This window comes from Pogoniulus pusillus, unplaced genomic scaffold (genome assembly GCF_015220805.1).
Source record: "Pogoniulus pusillus isolate bPogPus1 unplaced genomic scaffold, bPogPus1.pri scaffold_238_arrow_ctg1, whole genome shotgun sequence".
Taxonomy (NCBI): domain Eukaryota; kingdom Metazoa; phylum Chordata; class Aves; order Piciformes; family Lybiidae; genus Pogoniulus; species Pogoniulus pusillus.
In genome coordinates this window covers 17,088-25,000 of record NW_026974663.1, presented here as the reverse complement: position 1 = coordinate 25,000, position 7,913 = coordinate 17,088, and the positions used below count along the sequence as shown (strand labels likewise).

Below are 7,913 nucleotides of genomic sequence, written 5' to 3'. Positions count from 1 at the left end.
AACCACAACCTCATAACCCTAACTCCTTAACCCTAACAGCTGCCTAACCCCAACCCCCTAAACCTAATGGTTGACTAACACTAACCCTCACACCTAACCCCCTGCCCATAACTCCCAACTTCAAAACTCCATCCCCAGCCCCTTAACTTTACCCTCACTCCCTAACCCCTCAACCCTAGTGCCTAACTCCAACCCTCACCCCTAACCTCAACCCCTAACTCCCAACCCTCACCTAACTCTAACCCTGACCCCTCACCCTCATGCCAACCACAATTCTAATGGACTAACCCTAAGCCAAATCCCTTAACTGTAACCCCTAACCCTTAATACTAACTCCCAACTCCTAACCTCCAAGCCCCTAATCTCACTCCAATCCTAACCCCAACCCCCTAAACCTCTGTGGTGGGATAGGTACTTACCTCTCTTGGAACTTACCTTACTTGGAATTTGCTCCCACTGCTGAGATGTAGATGTATTTATTGCACAGCCAAATTTACTAGCACATATACACAACGTATTTACAAGTATTACAATTAGAAACAAAGGAGATGCAATACAAAACCCCAAATCCCTCACAGACAAACAGAGCTGCAGAGGAATTCTTATGTGATACAATTGGGAAAAGAGCCTCATACTGTCACCTTTTTGTACGTCGTGCCGTTACCAGGATGTTTACAGACGTTAATCAGACAGGATGCACTAGATCGGACGGGTGCTATCCTTACCACAGACAAGCATTCTTTTTAGTGACAGCCACTGCTGAGCAGCCACCCATATTGCCACTTACTTGGCTCTCAGATAATCCTGTTTGGCTTGAGCAGTGGCCGATAACGCAAGAAATGCTGCAATATGCAAAAAAATATGGTAGCTGAACAATTGGCTGGTGGCCACATTCGACCTTCCATTAGCCCGTGAAATACTACCATTTTTGTAATCCCAAAGAAATCCAGAAGATGGCATCTTTTGCGTGACCGCCAAAAAATAAATGACCAAATGCAGACAATGGCAGCCCTACAGCCTGGTCTCTCCTCTCCTGCTAAGTTACCACACCATTGACATATTGTGATAATTGATTTGAAAGATTGCTTTTTCATGACTGCAGTGGCTAACCAAGATTGACAAAGCTTTGCTTTTACCCCACTTTCTGTCAATAAAGCAGAACCTAGTCAGCGTTATGAGTGGGTTGTACTGCCTCAAGGCACAAACAACTCTCCCACCTTATGCCAACTATATGTGGCTTGGGCTTTGGCACCCATTTGATCCTCTGGTCTGAGGTCATCATTTACCACTATATGCATGACATGCTGTTCTGCAGACGGACACAATTCACTGATCAAGATACAAACCACATCGCTGCAAAACTGAGGGAGAAAGGTTTAACAGTAGCAGCTGAGAAGGATGAGCAGAGGGCGCCTTGGAATTATCTACAGTAGAAAAATTCTGATTCAGTTATTCAGCCACCAAAGGTTGAATTGGATGTAAAGTTAACTATCCTTACTGATGCGCAGACGCTCCTGGGCAACATTCAGTGGCTTAGAAACGCTGTGGGTATCGCTAATGCCGATATTGCTCCTCTTCTGCCGCTTTTCTGTGGTACTGATGCCTGTCAATCTATAACGGTTTCTCCTTGAGTCTGTCTTGCGGAAGTTTGCTCAAAAGATTGCTGCCGGTGCTGTCAGCCGACGACTCGCTGAACTATCGCTATTGCTGCTCGTCCGTAACCGTGTCACGCGCTCTTTTGCCGTGGTTTGTCAATGGTAAAAAGGAAAAGGGGGAAAGGATCCCCAGGCAAGCAGTGCCCTTGACAAACAATGCAATCTTATAATCGACCAAAAACAAGCATTCAAACTCAAATGGAAGCAATAGGTGAGTTGATCTGCAAGGGCAGACAAAGAATTGTAGACGCAACAGGAGAAGAGCCTACCAATATTGGTGTGCCCATACCCACAGAGCACTTAGAGTGATGTCTTAGGAATTCTCTAGTATTACAGGAGGCCCTGTAAGGTTACCCCAGTGTGCCACACACAAAAGAGCCTAGTGGCCCCTTACAGCAAGTTTTAAGTAACTGTGAGCGGCTGAAACATTGTTTCCTGATAGCCACAATCAGTAGAACAGACACCAGAACAGAATGAGGAGGAAGCTATTAGATCCAGCATCACAGACCAGAGTGGTACAAATTGTTGACATTCTTTCTATCCCAGAAAGCAGACCAATGAATGACAGACTTCATCATTATTTTTCTTTTACAACCAATCATCTCATTCCTTCATTAAAATATCGCAATTGGCCTCAAACCATGACAAATCACTCCTCTAGATCATTCACTGTTTTACATACAGTCATCTGTCAAATCTAAAAAAATATTTATCCATCCTTGTAAAGTCTGTGTTTCTAGTTGCCCAAAACAGGCTTATACATGTTCTGTCTTGCCTGGATGTGTTTTTCTGCCCGCACCAGGGGTAAACGCATTAAACGGATACAAACAAATGCAAAAAGGCCACAATAGACCTGGCGCCATAAAGTCTGGCCTGCCCAGGGCCCAAGTTGTGTAACGCGCTTGGGTAAGCCCATGCACCTAGCTTGCAGCTTACTAGGTGCAAGGCCCATGCTATCCCCATATTTGGAGGAGGCCAGGCCTGTGGCCCTTGCCTATTATGGTATGCTTTGGTTAACTGCCAAGCTCATTGGTCATTCTGACAGCCAAGGGGCCATTATTCTCAGCCCACATGTGATAAATAGGAGGTACACAGGTAAACAAAGTGCCTGCCTGCTTGCTTGCTTTTGCTTCACTGCTTGTTGCTATTTGCTTGTATTGCCTGCCTTTCTCTACGGAGCCCAGTCTCCCATCCACCCTATTGCACGACCGCTGCCTTACTGCTGCCTGGTAAACTCCACTGCCGCAAGTTACCAGGAGCAGACCCTTGACTGTCTGCACGTGATCGGCCTGCATGGCCAGCGGGACGTCGTGCTGAGACTGTATGACATCCTCCTGCACCTCAGGTCCTGTCAGAAGAAGACATGAGAACAAAGTCAGAGATTGTCTGCATGTCTGCATCCTTTCCCCTGAAACCAGGAGGAACTCAGCCTTGAAGTCCATGGGCAGAGCGCCCTGAAGATTGGACACTTGTATAGGCTGTGACATAGCCCCGGAGGGTGATAGACGATTAATAGGAATTTGTGAGTAAATGCTTTAAATGTCTCTGTAATTCTCTACTGCCTTCTGCCATAAAGCAGAACGAGCTTCCGCCCACCTAGTGGGCAAGCAGCAGATTGACCCCAAGTGGCATTTGGCTGTGGGGAAATTCCTCTCTCTGTTTATAGTTTGAATGTTTGCTAGATAATAATAGTTCTGTTTGCTGATATTCCTAGAATGTCTTCCATAAGCATGTAAGAACAAATATTAATATTACAATTCAGTGGTTGGGGTTGGCAAGAGTTCAGAATATTAAAGTTAATAAATTATATGTTTTTGTAGACTATCATCTCCCACCAATTCATTTCCCCTCTGCAACACCACTTCATACTTCATTCCAGCTATCTTAGACAGAGGCGACTCAAAAGACCAGAAGACAGGAAACGGTTTGTCTCTTCACAGATGACATGAAAACAGGAACTCCCAAGTGACATAGCTTCATGCCCTTGTACTGTAGATCTCTCAAAGATTCGTCTTTTTGATGCCGCATTGTACCTCAAACACAAGTTCTTACAGCTTCTATTATGCGCTCTGAGGTTTAAGTCTCTCATCTAAAATTAGATTTCTTCCTGGAATACACTGGATTTCACCATTCTCCTGCATTACCCGGTATGGATGACCAGGACCTTCAGGGGAAACCACCCCTCGCACAGGTTTCTCTTCACCCAAAGGAGAAAGTTCCCAAACAGCTTTTCCTAACAGATTCTTTTCACGCACAACAGGAATTTTATTACCATCAACTGTTTGCAACAAACCTGATTGTGCAGGTCCCGTTCTGTTTACAGAACCTCGACTGTGGCAAACGCCGCAAGATTCCCAAGACCTTTACTGTGTATCTCTTAGACACTTTGAGTTCTGTTCATGTGGCAGTTAGTACATTCTGGCATCTTGTGATTCGTTCATTAAAAAACAGCATGCAGCCTATTCCACACACCTAGTGGTTACTTCTACCGTATCACACACCCTATTTACCTACCAACCCCTAATATCCTGTGATCCATGGAGAAGTCCACTGACGTGTCACATGCTCACCAGTAAGTTGCATCTCGGCCTTGGTGTCCAAATGAATGAAGGGCCCACCAAGCCCAGAACAGCTCACCTCCATGTTTCCTATTGAGGTCAAGATCATACTTTGTATCAACTTGAGAAACTGTAGCAGCTTGATCTGCCCCATGGTTGTGTTTACATTCCTGAGTAGCTTTGTTCTTAGGCCTGTGTGTGTTTCTGCGCTGCACTTGCACTGGCATTTTCTCAAGGCAACCATCAATTTCCTCCCATAGACCAGCACACCAAATAGACTTTTATTCATCTGCCACCAGTTCTTTTTCCAGTCTTTTAGACAACCCTATAGAGTATTGGCTACCACCCACGAGTCAGCGTAGAGGTAAAGGATAGCCAAGTTTTCACATTCGGCCACATCAAGAGCAAGCTGGACAGCTTTTACTTCAGCAAATTGACTGGATTCACCTTCTCCATCTCTCACTTCTGTAACTCTCCTGCCGGGACTCCAGACTGCTGACTTCCATCTTTGCTTCTTCCCGACAAGACGACAGGAATCGTCTGTCAACAAAGCATTGTTCTTGTCCTGATCAGAGAGATCACCATAAGGAGAAAATTCCTCATCACAGGTTACTCTCTCTACTGGAGATTTGGGACAGTTTGTACCTTCTGGCCAATTAGTGAACACTTCCACCAGACCAGGTCATGCAAGAGTACCCATTTGTGCTCCTAGGCTTACCAAAGCTATCCACTTAAACCAGGGTGCATCTGTGGCATGATGTGGTGAGAAACCTTTGCCTTTGAACATCCAGTTCAGAACTGGTAATCTAGAAGCTGAAAGTTGTGACTCTGTTCAAATTACTTCAGAAGTGCTTTTACTCTTTCAGGAGCCGCTAGTATTTCTTTCTCTTTTGGAATGTCATTCACTCCTGAACCTCTGCACCAATGACTCCAGAAACCAAGTGCACAACCACATGTCTCATTTGGAGCTCTCTGCCAAAAGGCTCCAGGTTGGGCCACTGCCACTTGCATTTGGATGCAGAATGTTTTTCGTGTCTGGACCAGTCTGAACTGCTCCCAAGCCCACTGCACGGACTACTCACTTGATCTGATCAAAGGCTGCTTGCCGCTCAGGTCCCTACTCAAAATTGCTCCTTTCACAAGTCACATCTTGCAGAGGTTTAACAATCTGACTGAATCCAGGTTTCCAAAAATCCCACTGCACCCAAGAAACTGGAAGGGTCTTCTTTAGTCACAGGAACTGCCATGGTGGAGAATTCCTTTAGCACATCCTGTGGAATGGGACAGTGACCATCCTGCCTGTATTTGTCTGGCAGGTCCTTTTACTTTGTCCTCTTTATGGTAAAACCTGCCTTCAACCAAATGTCAATTATTGTGTTACCTTTCTCAAAGGCTTCCTCAGCAGTTTGGTCCCACACAATGTTGTCATTGATGAATTGCAGATGTTCTGGGACTTTACCTTTCTCCAATGCATTGTGGATGACCGAATGACACATTGTCCAACTGTGTTTCCACTCCTGAGGTAAACTGTTCAACTGGTACTGGATTCATCTCCAGATGAAATGCTTTTTCCTTCACCAACTTAGATATGGAGATTTTAAGGGCCTCCTCCATCTTTTTTATTCTACCTTTCGTTTCTGCAGCCTGAGTTTTTAAAGCAGACACTAAAGAAGTGTGGGACAAAATGTCCTCTAACTGCCTCATTTGGTCAGGGAATTCACCAACTGTAGGAAGTCTTCCATCGTTGTTCTCTCACACAAACCTGTTTACCAAACTATTAAACTTGCTCCTCCATCTAATGTCAAGAAGTTTCTTTCAAAGACATTTTCCAACAGGAATTTCATCAGGATTCTGCATACCGTCATCTCCAGAAAGTATTTCCTTTACAGCAAACTCCCTCAGAAGCTTAATTCCCTGCTCAAGTGTGGTCCACTTCCTAGATGTCTGTGGCAAATCTCCTCCAGAAGGGTACCTCAGTAGCACAGCCAACCAAAGGCATGCCCACAGTGTAATCTTACCAAGAGAGCTTGCTATGTATTAGTCGATTCCACTTGCCTTTTTAAGTGGCCCTATGTGGTTTGCAGGCTTGTCACCAACCTCTAGAATGCTGGCACCTGTAACACAATATCTCCCTAGCCAGCTTAGAATTGGTTCTCCTGTCTTCTTCTGGGCTCCTTACAACTCTAGATAACATTCTCTTCATCTGCACCATCCTCTCTTTGGCCTCTATACAAATGTCTCCTAAGAACATTCCTAACCACCCCACAACCTTCACCCCTCTTAACATGTGCTTTCCAAGAGCCTTTCCCATTACCATCATCACCATGCTGTCATTTCAATACTTAAACAATGTCCTTAAGGATAATTCTCTTCCTTCACCCATCTCATCATGTCTGCTACAAACACACACAATGGAAAATTCACTGTTTTCAAAATATGAGTTGTGTATATAGAAAACCTCATGCAGCTCTATTTGAGGTTATAGTCTAGAAGCCTTTATATATAATAGACGAAATAGATGCACTCTACCAAGCCAGCACTTGTTCTTAAGAGATTTTAGAACACAGCGGGATGAAAGATACAACATCTAATACTTCTTTCTCCCCACATGCAGGACTCCACACTTACCTTTGCTGACCTTCCTCAGGTGTCCTGTCTGCAGCTCCCCAACCTGCTAAAATGGGCCTGAAGAGTAGCACAGCTTCAAGAAGTATCAGCCACTCCTCCCGCTTGCACATTCATAGCAGAGACACGCATGGTGGGCAGCAAAACACAACTTTTCTAAGAACTTCAGTGAGATGAGAACTCCACATCTCCTGTGGTCATTTCACCAATGGATGTACTCAATAAAAAGGATACAACTAATGCTAAGGGCAGCACGGGTACTATGTATCCTCAGGGTACAGCAGAGCTTTAGCTTTATGTCATAGCCATTTCGAATCACCTCAATTTGAAACAAAAAATCATCAAGATCATGGGTCTGACCATTCCCAAACTCCAAGAAGAAGAGAGTTCAAGACCACGTCTCAACTTCAATGCCAAGTCCAAGGACTAGAAGTCAACTACCTCAATGAGAGGTCTCTTCCCATCTTTACAAACCATTTTCATGAAAAGCTTCTGTCAAATATTCTGGGTTCGTGGAACAGTTTGGGGCTACACAAGACCTGCGTCTGAGAAGGGGTCATGGAGACCTCAAACTGGTCCCGCAGCTACAGGAAGCAGACTCAGGAGCCAGGCAGCGGGCTTTCGCAGCCAAAGACCTGGGTCATGGCGGGAGACTCCACCAACACTAAGCCTGGGGCCGAGGAGTACACGCTGAGATAAACAAACCTGACGCCATCCCTCTGAAAGCCTGGGGCCAGACATACCCACCCTGATTACAGGGGGGTTCCCTCCAACCTCCCGCCGGGCACCGCGACGCACGGCCCCGCTTACAGGGCGGCCGCTCTCGCCTCGGCACTCCCAAAAACGCCTACGGAGCCACGGGCTCCGGACTGCGCCCAACTTACGGGACGGCCCACCTGCCTGCAGCACAGCAACACCTCTTCAGGAGCCCAGGGAGCCACCTCCACCCTCTAAGGGCCCAGGAACGTGCGCTCCACTCAGCTGCCCAAAACAGCCTCCTAGGACCTGCTCACCGGGACCTCGGGCCGCTCCTGGCGACACACAGGGACACAAGGCTCCACAGCTCATCACACAG

At 46.0% G+C, this 7,913-nt stretch overlaps 1 long non-coding RNA gene across 1 annotated transcript; it reads right to left on the bottom strand.

Annotated features, from left to right (window-relative positions):
- Positions 1-4,470: 4,470 nt before the first annotated feature.
- Positions 4,471-7,473, bottom strand: LOC135174047 (uncharacterized). Its single transcript, XR_010301693.1, has 2 exons — positions 6,842-7,473; positions 4,471-4,753 (listed from the first exon to the last, which is right to left on the bottom strand). It is a non-coding gene; the product is annotated as an uncharacterized LOC135174047 (long non-coding RNA).
- Positions 7,474-7,913: the final 440 nt, after the last annotated feature.